The following is a 13,419-nucleotide window of genomic DNA, read 5'->3' on the forward strand; positions in this document are numbered from 1 at the left end:
ATTGATTCATTTTAATCATTACCTTCTGTTACTTTTTATAAATTGTTTTTGAAATCTTAATTACATTTGTTAACAGTAATGTTGGTTTGGTTCTGTTAAAATAATTTACACACATTTCCTCTGAAAGCAGCCCATTAATTGAGCCACAACTAAAGGTTTAAGCCCAGTATTCCTCATTTAAACCTGTTTTCTTTTTCTTGGTTACTGGGCTACATAAATTGTTGAACCTCAATCCTTGTTCTTACGCCAAGTCAACAATACAGCTCCTCATAGATGTGGGCAGTTTTGTTTTTTGTTAGTGTTAGTTAAGGGATAGGTTTGTGGAAAATTAGAAATAATTTTGATTTGAACGTTAAACTCCCTTTCTCACAATGTAAATTCTCCACAATGTGAGAAAATTTCTTCAACATCTTCCTAAGCGAACACCTCAAATTTATAAATGACCTCAAATCAACCAATATCTTTCTGAGGAAATGTTCACCCTTTTCCGAACTGCTAAGTGTAATTTAATGAATACTTTAGTAGTCGAGGAATATTTCCTTCCTAACTAAAAATTTGTCAAATTCCTCCATTATTCATGAAACCTGTCTGAATCCATCGAATCCTACCAAACTTCCACACAATCTCCAAATTTCCAGGACTTTGCAAAGCCATTAAACAATTTGCTGCTTATAATCTAAAATTTTAGTCCTGAAAAATGGAAGCCTTCTAGACTCTCACCAGGCTGGATTCTGGTCCAATTTCAACACTGAATTAGCTAGCCTAAAAGTCTTGAATGATCTAGATGTTGGGATAATGTGATACCTATTTAGCATGTTTTATCAACCTATCTGCAGCCTTTGACATATTCGACCATTGAAGGTTCCTCTCAATTTTGGACGAGTGCCTGAGCTTCAGGGGACATCTACTGAAGTGGTTCAGTTATTTTCGGGTTGGATGATGAAAGAAAATTTACTCCTACTTAATCCAGAAAAGAATCCTCTTACTATCTACATCAGCAAGCAAGATTGACCTATCACTTCCAAACTCGAGAAACTTGATAAATCTAACTGCTGTCTACTGTCGCAAATTACAATTCACTAACACTGTAAGATTCACAATTGATTAAGTGCCCCTATACCTACAACATTTTAATACCATAAGAAAATCTACACTCTTCCATCTTCATTGACTAAAAGAAATTCGCACATCCATTCACTATCGAACAACTCAAAAATGGCGATCCATGCCATTGTCATATCTAGAGTCGATTTTGGTTACTCAGTTTTGGTAGATGTGCTCTCTCATCTAACCCACTCAGAGCTATTCTATTCTCACCAGTAAGGCTGGCATATGGAACACAATAATATATTAACATCTATTATACTTAACCTTCACTGTCCTACCTATCGTAGCCAGAGTTATGACTATGTGTCATTTTGCACACGGCACTTCATAACAAGAGCCCTCCGTACCTTGCAGAATAGCTCGCCATCATAGAAGGCTCGGAAGGCCTGAGAAGCTAAGACTCCTTTTGATTGGTTCCAAAATTGAAGTCAGCCACTGCCAGAAAGCAACTCTTTTCTGAATCCACTGTACCTGCTTGAAACTCTGGAGCATCCTTATAATAATCCACATATGTAAAGCGCGAACAATCACCCGTAAGGGTTTCTAAGCACCGGGGGCCGTCGTGAAGATTAAACAAGCTATTGCCCAGAGTCACATGGTGCTGGACTAATCTGCCACCGGCGCCAGGGATCGAACCGTGATCCCCAGATACCAGAGTCAGTCACCCTGGTTGCGGCGCCACACCTCTTTCATCCTTGAGGAAGCTGACTCCTCTCCTGCCTTTCAGGAAACAAATCAGGGCTCACCTGTTCAAGTAATTTCTGAAACACCAATCTTTGCTTACTATCATGTCCAATGCAACACACATTTATTGATAAATCGTATTCTTATTCATCTTGTCCTTTAATGTCTGATTGAATAGTAGCCTATTTCTGTAACTTGTTACTCCACTCAACTCCCAGCCCTCATGATGTAATCCTACATTTCTTTGCTTCAGTATAAAATCCTACACCCATTGGTCTCATGCATGCTATCTAAGTTCTTAAATAAATAAATGTATGACATGGTTAAGGGTTGAAGTTAGAATTAGGCGTGTTGTTGGACACATTTGTCATTTTGGCACTTGTCAGCAGTTTTAGAACTCGCCTACACAGCACATGCTCTGTGCTGCGAGACATATTATTTTCAATTCAGTGGGCTTGCAACCTGCCCACAGCATACTATTAGTTGTTTTCGTTGTGGCTCTCGTTTGCAATCTTGTTATTGCTTGGCTCCCGTAAACTTCCCTTCCATTCTTCTTAAGCCTGGGCAAAGCACTACGCTACGTTCACGTAGTTTGCGAAGTTTGCGCTACTTCGCACTACGCGAGTGGCACGTAGCACAGTGCAAACTCGCGTAGCGTAGTGCAGCGGTAATTTTTTGCTTGCTCGCAGTCCTCAACGTCAAGTTGGCGACCGCGAGCAAGCAAAATGACATCCTGGCGAGACTTTTTCCTAGTTCGCGATCAGCAACATCAAGTTGCCGACCGCGAGCCTGGAAAATAAACTTCCCGTCGAGTTTCTCAACGCGTGGAGGTCAGGTTTCTCATTGCGAGTGGTCGCGTATGCTCGCGACCGCTCGCGATGAGAAACTACCAGACCGCGTTGAGAAAGCTGCCGCTCGAGTAGAAATCTACTCGAGCGGCAGAAAACGACCACTTACACTGTGCAAGATGCAGTTTGCACTGATTGTACAGTGCGGACAAGCATCCGGCACTGTGCAATCAGTGCGAACAGCATCTTTCATAGTGAACTACGTAGTTTGCAAAGCAACACGTAGCTCGCGTAGAGCGAAGTGCACTTCGCGTAGCTACGCGTAGCGCTACTTCGCAAACTACGCCCAGGGTTAATTCTTATATAAGCTCCTACCTAGAACATGGACCTAGTACATGTGTTCTTCCTCGCCTTTTTGCAATGCTCTATTTTTTTAAATTTGATCAGCAGTTTGGTATTATTCCCGGATAGGCATATGACTTCTTATTTATATTGCTTTCACCTTATCTGCTGTCCCTATTGACACTTTAGTTACATACAATAGCAACTGTACTAATCTACACCACTACCCTCCACACCACTCTTCTCTAAGCCACTCTGCTCCACTCTTCACAACTCTAATCCACTCCACTCTATACCATTCTATTCTATGTTATTCTACTCTAGGCCACTCTCCTCCACGCCACTCTACTCCACTGTAATCTACGCTACTCTACTCCACTCTAAACTACTCTAAACTACTCCACTCCACTCTACTCTATGCCACTCCATTCAATGATATGCCACTCTATATTACTCCACTCAGTGCCACTTTACTATATGCCATTCTACTCCACACCACTCTTCATTACTCAACTTCACTCTACACCATTGTACTCTATGCCACTCTACTGTGTGCCACTCCAGTCTATGCCACTCCACTCTACTCAATGCCACTCCACTCCACATTATTCTAATCCACTGCACCACACTCTATACTACTCTATGGCCCTCACCTCTATGCCACTCTATGCCACTCCACTCCACTCCACTATACTCTACGCCACTCCACTCTACGCCACTTCACTACATGGCACTCTATTCCACGCCACACCACTCCACTCTACACCACTCCACTCCATGCCACTCTACTCAACACCATTCTACTCTACACCACTATACTTTATGCAACTCTAATCTTTGCCACTCTACTCTACTACACTCCACTCCACTCTATGACACCCCTACTGTATGCCACTTTATGCTACACACACCTTACTCAATGCCACTCTATGTCATGTCACTACAATCTACATCACTTAACGCCACTCTACATCACTGTACTCTACACCACTCTACTTTACGCCATTTCATTCCACACAGTGCCACTCTATGACACTCCATGCCACTCCACTCAATGCCACTCTACATCGCTCTACACCACTCAACTCTACACCACTCCACTCTACTGTACACAACTCTATACCACGCAACTCTACACCACCCAACTCTACTCTACCCCACGCCACTCTACTCCACAGCACTTTACTCACTTCCCTTCCCCATACTCTACACCACTCTACTCTATACCACTCTACTCTACTCCACTCTATGCCACTCACTCTAAGACACTCCACTCTATGCTACTTCACTCTATGCCATTCAACTCTACACCACTCCACTAGTCTACGGCAAGCTACTCTAGGCCACTCCACTCTATGCCAATCCACGCCACTCCTCTTATTGCAATGCCACTCCACTCTATGCCACTCTACTTTAACCCTCTCTGCTCTATGCCACTATACTCTATGACATTCCAATCTACCCTTCCCCCTGTACTCTTTCCCACTATACCCTACCCCACTCCACTCTTTGCTACTCCACTCTATGCCGCTCCACTCTATGCAACTCCACTCTATATCACTCTATTTCAATCTACTCAAACCCATTCTAGTCTATGCCACTTTAATGTGGAGAAGTGTGGCTCAATGGTTAGAGTGGCAGACCTTAATGCAGAGGTCTGGCCCGGACCAGGGTTCAATTCCTGCCTCGGCGGGTCTTGGGCTCAATTTCCCCGGACCCGATAGTTCTCGCCTCGGTGCCTATTCTAATCATGGGTCCCACTCTGCAACTCTGGGCAATAGACTGCTTAATTTCCACAACGGCCCCAAAAGTGCTAGGATGCCTGGCTTCACCTTGTGGGTGCCCAGGAGTGGGTGCTTCACAGGGAAAGGCCAGGAAGGGTTCCACAGTGGTATGTGCACAGCGCCTGAGAGACCCTTTCAGGGGTGTGCGGAGCTCTATATAAATGCACTACATTTACATTTACTGTATGCCACTCCACTCTATGCAGCGCAACTCTTCACCACTCTACTCTATGCCACTCCCCTCTATCTCACTGTACTCTACAGCACTATACTCTATGCTGCTCTACTCTACTCTGTGCCACTCTACTGTACACACCTCCACTCTACTCTATGCCACTTCACACCACTCTATGCCACTTTACTCCACTCTCCTTTATGCCACTCTACGCCACGGCATTATATTTTAGCCATGCTAAACAGCAGCCACAGCTGTACACCATGGCTAAAGATATTGACAAAGCCAATCGGTCTCACATAGGCGAGACCTATTGGCTTTGTCAATCCTTGTTTCTTCATTATTGTGAAACCAATTTAAAATGATTTTTGTCATTGTGAAAGATTCTGAATTCTAGATTTAATTTCAAGACCAGAGGCTGCCATTATGCATACCATCTTTTAATGCCACTCTTTGTAGCACTTTTAAAGAACATTCAGCAATTAACAGTCTAGAGTTAGAACACTACAGTCATAAGGAACCCCATCACAGAACACTCTTCCTCTTTTAAATGCTGCTCTATGACAGATAAACCTTGAATGTTTACTGATGTTGTTTGTTTAAATAGAAAAAATGTAAGTTTATCATGCATTTTAAGCATTAATTTATATAAGAAAATGTATCAGGTTGAGAAGTTTAGGGTAATTTCATTACGCCTCTAATTTGCAGAAGCATAATATTTAGTAACTGGGTTTTTGACATGTAATATACTGACTGACGTTGCTGTGTAAAACTAAAATAATAAGTGTTAGTCCGCCTGTGTATTTAGAGTGGGGGCACGTAGGTCTCTTTTTTTCGCCATCGGACAGTTTCTATTGGGCCAGGGCCCGTGCTCAGGCCTTACCAGTGTGGTGGCTGCGGCGTCCAGGCACGAGTTTGGAACGCTCTCGAGACACGATTGCTCTCATCCAATAAACACAAGTGAAAACAAGCATTTACAATGCAATGGTCTCGGCATTGGTAAAGTTAGAGCTATTGGCATTGCTCATGACATTATTTTTGTTTATGTTTTTAAGACATTTAAAAAAACGCCATTGTTATTTACAATGTCAATAGCTTAATCACTCTCAAATGCGAGACCTATTTAATTTGCACCCACACACAGAGCCACCTACACACACACTGATTAAGCTATTGACATTGTAAATAACAATGACGTTTCTCTACATGTTTTAAAAACAAAAACATAAACAAAATCAATGTCATGAGCAATGCCAATAGCTCTAACTTTAACAATGCAGAGACCGTTGCATTGTAAATGCTTGTTCTTTTTAAGGTAGGTTACTGCCTAGTGCTGAACAAATGCAGCCTATTACCAAGGAAGTGGAAAAGCTTGCGCCTGAGCAGTAACTAAGGGATTTTGCAACGTCCCAGATTCCACCTATTCTACAGGGTTGAGGAAAGTAGAATTTTGAACGGGGGTTCATGTCCCACGTCCCAGTCTGGTTATGGCTCGGACCCAAGCCAGTCTGCCACCTTCCATATGCGAGGGCGAGCGTAAAGCACTTGGTAGTTGGTGCCCTGACAGTGCAAGAGTGAATCAGTCTGCCTCGTGTTTCCCTTATGTTCTCACACCTCCATGTCAGCCAAAAACTTTCTTTTAGATACCAGGGACCCTTTTGTTTTTTTGCTGAGTTTTTATATAGCGCGAACTTGACCCGAATCCAATCAGGTATCAGAGCGCCTTACATAGCACCTGTTACGTTACATTAAGACACACAATCATTCTTTGTTAGGCACAGGGAAGATTAAGTGATTTGCCCAGAATCACAGGCTGTTCAGCGTCACTGCCGAGACTCGAACCCAGTTCCCCAGGTCCGAGGTCGATCGCCTTAGCCGTTAGGCCAACTCCTCTTCCTGCCTCTTTATCTTGGCCTACCCCGGTCATTGCTGCAGATTTAAAGGCAGGCACTAATACTGCATTCTGCCGCAGAAGTATGGTCAGTGGTCTCCTAGTGGTAGGATGCTAGAATAAAAAAGCAATTCTATGCAGAAACTCGGTTGTGGCAGCCTACAAGCTTATCATGCATAAAACCCGAACTGCTTTTATCACATGATCAGTTGTCGGAACGCACTGCACTCGATTATCAACGTCATTTATTAGACATGACTACCACGCAAGTTTGGAAGCCGGTCTCCAGTTGCCTGGCCGTCCCATATTCACACACACTCTGAGAACTACGGAACAATCAGAATCCGAATAAAGTTCGTTTTAGTTAAAACCATAACCATGTGCCAATAAAACGCGATACATAGCACCATTAAAATATACATTGAAATATATGCTTTAAAAGTTTCTTATCGCAGAAGTTGCCTGAGAACTACGGAAAGATTGGATGGAGCATACCGGCTGTGTGCATGGCATGAGCGTTGCTGTTTGTATTCTGTGAACTAAAATGCGATGACGTTTTAAGTTAGGCAAAGACAAATATCCCCCACCTTCCTGGGCATAAACGTATAACCCGAAGGCTCTTCTCTCGGTGAATGTCTTGGTTTCACCCTGGCTGTCCCTGTTTGTCGCTTCCCCTGAGAGGGGGCTCGGAAAATGCTAGCAAACAAACTGCGCCACGTGAGGAATACCACAGGGAGTCAATTAAGCATCTGTGCCAGCGCCCCCGGGGGCTCGTGGAGTAGTGTAACCACAGCAGCTCGCGGCGGGTCGGGGGAAGGGGGCGAGGCGATGACGTGGGAGATAGAAGGAAGGGAAGCGCAAGGATGTGGGGACAACAGGAAACGGTGGGATGTGAGGGACAGAAGGAACCGAAAGGACAGAAGAACAAGAGGCCTTACCTGCCGGACTCCACACAGAACAAGCCGAGGGACACACTCTGAGAACTACGGAACAATCAGAATCCGAATAAAGTTCGTTTTAGTTAAAACCATAACCATGTGCCAATAAAACGCGATACATAGCACCATTAAAATATACATTAAAATATATGCTTTAAAAGTTTCTTAATGTCGGGTGAGTGGAAGCTTTTTAAAGTGGTTCACGGTGCACATGTGCGAAATGCAGTCAACGGATAGAAGTGCTGACACTCCTTTCAGCCGCTGGTTAAAGCCAGCCGAACCACAAAGTTTTAAACAAAGCCATTAAAAATCACAAACCAAACGATTGCTGACAAGGGCACCGGAAGACACCACCGCCTTTCTCCGAGGCAGAGCAGATATGCCTCGGAGAAACGCAGCTTCCTTTTCGGATTCGGGGGCGTGTTTGTCTTTTCTCTCCTCCAGCCATTGGCTGGAGGAGAGAATGAGAAAAGTTGCAAAAAACACGCCTCCCGATCCGAAAAGGACGGGGCATAATCGGAGTGACTGGACCTCTTCTCCAGTGGCTGGCCAGCATTTAAGAGGCCAGCCAATGGAGAACAGGAGAGAAGAGGGGCGGGTGCAAGCCCCTCTTCTCAAAGACATTAAATCTCCGGACTTCCGGTCTGCCGACCGGATGGTCCCGAGACCTAAAAATGCGCAAGAGGATCTCGTGAGATTTAGGTGCCATCATGAATTGTTCCCAAATACATGTTAGTGAATAAGGATATGCAAGCACATTCCTCCGAATGTTGGAATTAATTTAGAATACTGGGTGAAGAGAATATTCCTAATGTTTTTGACCCAGAGAGTGCCGTATTATGAAATAAGTTGGGACAGCCTGGCAAATAGTATTTATATGTTAATTAGGTATTTAATACTCACAGCTAGGCAGATAACAACTAGTTTAATCGGAGATTAATAGGGCAATTCTTTTTTAAAGGAAGGCATTTTGAGTAGAACTTTTAGATCTTGTGGCATTACAAACAGAATTATTTTTAGATTAGCTAGGAAGTAAATATGAAGTCAGAGCAAGAAGCAGTGTTGGAGCAGGTGGAACTTTGATAGATGAGTAGTTGGTGAGGAAATTAGTTCAGCAAGAAATTGTAGGAAGCTGGGTCGCTATATAGTGCACTAAAACGAAGTACACTGTGCAGAGTCCAGTGGTTCCCAGATTGGTATACAGAGGCAAAAGTAGATAATACTAACGCTCTATTTGTGGGAGTGTGGATGAACAGTTAGGATTATCAGAGAGTAGTGCTAAGCATTTGTTGTACTCACAGAGGCAATAAATGAGACACACACTCGAAGAATAAATCCAAGACCAATTTACAAAAATAACACTGATTTTGGTATAATTTTCAGACCAAGAACTTTGTTGTAAGGTAAGTGCTTTTAAGACATTAATTTTCAAGTTCTCAAAATGACACACTCTTGTGCGCAATTATGCACCACAGAGGTCTATAGGAGAAAATAGGAGAATGCATGTAAAAACATACAGTTGATTCTCAAGGTTCACCTTCTGAATTTAGGTAAGTAGCAAGGCCAAGTTCAATGTTCCAACAGCAAATTGTCAGAAGCATCCCGGATTTGGTGCTGAGGTTGTAGATAGCAGGCGCTATGGAAGACACACTGCAAAAGGGGGACTTAAAGGCAAGTCTGAAGGGGTTCCACTCGAGGTAGCAGGTCGCAGGGGCCTCAGGGCCATGGAAGCACAGCTGGTCTGTCGGTACCCAGGCCAGGAGGGCTGGGTGCAGAGCAGAAAGGTCAGGATGTCTTCGCGGTCTGGGGCAGGCAGGTTGCAGGGACGATTCTGGGACAGCTGGCCTGCTCACAAAGTGGGTCTCAGGGATCTGGCCTTTGGAGCCAGAATGGACTCTTCGTCTTGTTGTAGGTTGCAGGGGGTCCGGTACCCCACGTACTGGTATGGCATGGCTCCAGTAGGTGCTGGTGTCATCACACTTGGGGGGGAGACAGATCTGACCCTCCATAGCTGAGAAATCTCTTTTTGCTTGGATTCTACGTAGGATTTGCCAGGGAGCAACAAGTCGGCAAACCGGACTCTGCGAGTTTGGTGCCTGGGGACTGCAGGGGAGTAGTTCCTCTATCTCATGGGAGTTCTCTGGCGATTGGTGAAGGGCTGGAGGTGCTCTTGGGTTCTTGGAGGCATCATAGCTGCAGGACAAGATAGCACACCATGATGGTTGAGTCCTGGGAACAGCAGACAAGGTCTCGTTTCAGCAGCTCTTCTTTGTCCGTGTCTTCTTTCTATCTGTCAACTCTAAGTTCAGGATACAAGAATGGCAACTAAATACTAAGTTTAGGGGCTTTAAAGGGAGTGACAGGTAGTAGCCAATGGGCTACTTACCTTTAGGGTATCTACACCCTCTAAGTGACCACTTCATGTGGGAAGGGGCACTACCCTAGCCCTGATAGGTTAATTCCTGCCATCTCAAGATGAAGAAATTGGAAAAGTATTGTCCACATCACCTGACCCACCATAGGGGTGATGCTGGCTGAATGTGGGCACGTCTCCTAATCTAACTAACTTTACCGCTGTCCTCCTGCCAAATGTGGAACAGGACGGGGTAGGATGGGAGGGATGGCATTCTCCACAATCTGAAGAATCCTGGATTGCATTTGAAAGGTCGGCATCACCTTCGAAGCTTCCCTCCTAGAGAAGGTTTGAAGCACCTCTGCCCAGGGCAGGCTTTGTTCCTAGCCTCTGAGGGGAAACAACCTTTAGAATGCAGTCATTACATCGCACTACATTTACAGCGCAGCCATTACATCGCAACATCCTTTACAACGCATGTCACTACAACGCAGCCATTACATTGCAAGTCACTAAAATGCATGTCATTACAATGCATGTCACTACAACACAGGCATTACATCGCATGTCATTACAACGCATACCATTACAACGCATAGTACCCCTACACTATCCAACACTTACCCTACTGTTGCACCCACTGGAGTTAGAATAGTAATTTTTACCCCTACACTATCCAACACTTACCCTACTGTTGCACCCACTGGAGTTAGAATAGTAATTTTTACCCCTACACTATCCAACACATACCTTAAATGCAATGTAATGGCATGCGTTGTAATGGTATGCGTTGTAATGGTATAATGCGATGTAATGGAATGCGTTGTAAATGTAGTTTTAAAAAATGCATTGTAATGACATGCGATGTAAAATGATGCATTGTAAAGGATGTTGCGATGTAACAACTGTGTTGTAAAGGCATGCGTTGTAAATGTATGCATTGTAACATCATACATTTGCCTCTGAGAGCACAGACTTTCACCCCTTGAGGTCAGGATCAGGTCTGGTGGTGGTAGGCTGGCTAAGACTAGTCAGTGACCACACCAGTGTTTGATAGGTTTTCAGAAGACCCTCTAATGTATCCCCTGTGTGCATTTATTAATAAATCCAACACTGGCATCAGTGAGGATGTATTAAGAAAAGATGTTTGGTACCAAGCATCTTAGGGTCCAGTGAAGCCATCATGGAGCTAGGAAACTCGTAACTACAAGTTCCAGCCCATGTACTCTCTATCGCTTCCCTGGTTACTTACAATATCAAAGAATGGACTTAGATATTGTAAGGTCATATCTGCTCATTTAGCTATGTCGACACAATGGATATAGTGCACCCTGCAGTCAGTAAGGCCTGCAGTTGGGGTGACTTGCCTATATTTCATGCAGTTTCTGTGGGCATGGCACACAGGGCTGTGTGCCATGTCGGCTCTTCAGTTTTCTATGCATCAAGACATACAGCCTGCAATAGCAGTTTGCATGGTCTTGGGGAGGATTCCCTAGGGTGGCACAATTTGTGCTGCAGCCCTAGCGGACCCTCTTCAGTCCCAATGCCCTATGTACCAGTGGTAACATTTACTATGGACTTATAGGGTTTGTTAAAGTTGTGCCAATCGTGGTACAGTTTTAGATAAGAGATCTAGCACTGGGAATCTGGTTAGAAAGGACCCAGTGCACTTTCATTCAAAATCTCATCATGCACCAGGCAAAAAGTGGGGGCTAACCATGTCAAAAGAGGCCCTTTCCTACAGAAATGAAGAGTAAAGTTCAGGAATCAGTAGCAAATATTCTAGGGAGTAAGAGAAGGAAAGATTGGGAATCTGGTGAAGAATTTCTTCCCTGTCTGAGGAGGAAGAGCATTTTGTAGGAATTGGAGGGAAGAGATTGAAGAAAACAAAGCATGTGGAGGACATTTATTTGTCAAAAAAGGGAATCTGAATTCCATCAGAAAAGAGGTGTCCTCGCGGCACACAGAGAAGGGGTGTCCTCTGCGGCACACAATGTGATGGAAACAGAAAAGATGATGGGAGTTTTACACCTGAAGATGGTAAAGAGTGGGATGAGTCTATTTTGGACTTGCAGCAGGATGAGGAGTTTAATCATGAATTTGATAATTTTGAGAATGTGGCATGTTTGTAGGTTCTTAGGGAACCTTTGGGTGAGAAGATGTTTTCTTCCTTCAATATAAGAAACCAAAGAAACTGGGGGCCCATGGAGCATGTGGGTAGATTTTTTTAAGGAGTGGATTCGCAAGCCTTTGGATAAGGAAGTGAGATATGTGTTGAGGACAGGTGCTCAAGGTCAGTCATAGAGGAAAAGGTGTGCAGTATGCCTAAATTGTACCCTGAGTTAATACTTTTTCTGTTCAGATTGGGCAGAGTTCCTAGGAAGGGTCTAGAACTGTCTTTGAAGATCTGTCAGGATAAGGTATTAGATGTTATGGGACTAATAGCCAGGATTAAGGCTGTGGCTTAAGAGGCCCATGTTAATAATACTCCAGTTGATAGGGAGTTGCTCAGGGGATGGCGCCAAAGAGCAGTGGTGCTATTGGGTAATGCAAATGCTGGGTTATTGTAAGAGAGAAGGAAGGCGATTCTTATGAAAATTAGTCCGAAGTTATGGGACATGGCGCAAAGGGAACCTAGAGAGGATGCTAACGGTCTGCTGCTGTTTGGCAAAGAAAGCAAAAACCAAAGGAAATGATGGACGGAGTGTTGAACATTGCAAGCACTCACCCCCAGTCAACTGATCTGGGTTTAATCCATCACCGTTCTTTAGCCCACTCTGCCACCCCAGTTCAGACATGGCCATATGCAAATCAGTCTGACCCTGTGCCTCATGGGAACAGTCCAGCCCGAACTGCCAAGCCATGTCTTCCCTGGACCGGAAACAAGCTTCCTAGGACCGGTTTCTGGCATTTCAGCCGTCTTCAGCCAGGCTTGCTTGAATCCAGTGGCAAAGTGAGCAAGGGACTCACGTCTGAGCATACCCTGCCAACTTATGGTGAACAAAGCAAAAACCAAAGGAAATGATGGACGGAGTGTTGAACATTGCAAGCACTCACCCCCAGTCAACTGATCTGGGTTTAATCCATCACCGTTCTTTAGCCCACTCTGCCACCCCAGTTCAGACATGGCCATATGCAAATCAGTGTGACCCTGTGCCTCATGGGAACAGTCCAGCCCGAACTGCCAAGCCATGTCTTCCCTGGACCGGAAACAAGCTTCCTAGGACCGGTTTCTGGCATTTCAGCCGTCTTCAGCCAGGCTTGCTTGAATCCAGTGGCAAAGTGAGCAAGGGACTCACGTCTGAGCATACCCTGCCAACTTATGGCGAAGAAAGCAAAAACCAAAGGAAATGATGG

The sequence above is a fragment of the Triturus cristatus genome, chromosome 4_2 (assembly GCF_964204655.1).
Source record: "Triturus cristatus chromosome 4_2, aTriCri1.1, whole genome shotgun sequence".
NCBI classification, from domain to species: Eukaryota; Metazoa; Chordata; class Amphibia; order Caudata; family Salamandridae; genus Triturus; species Triturus cristatus.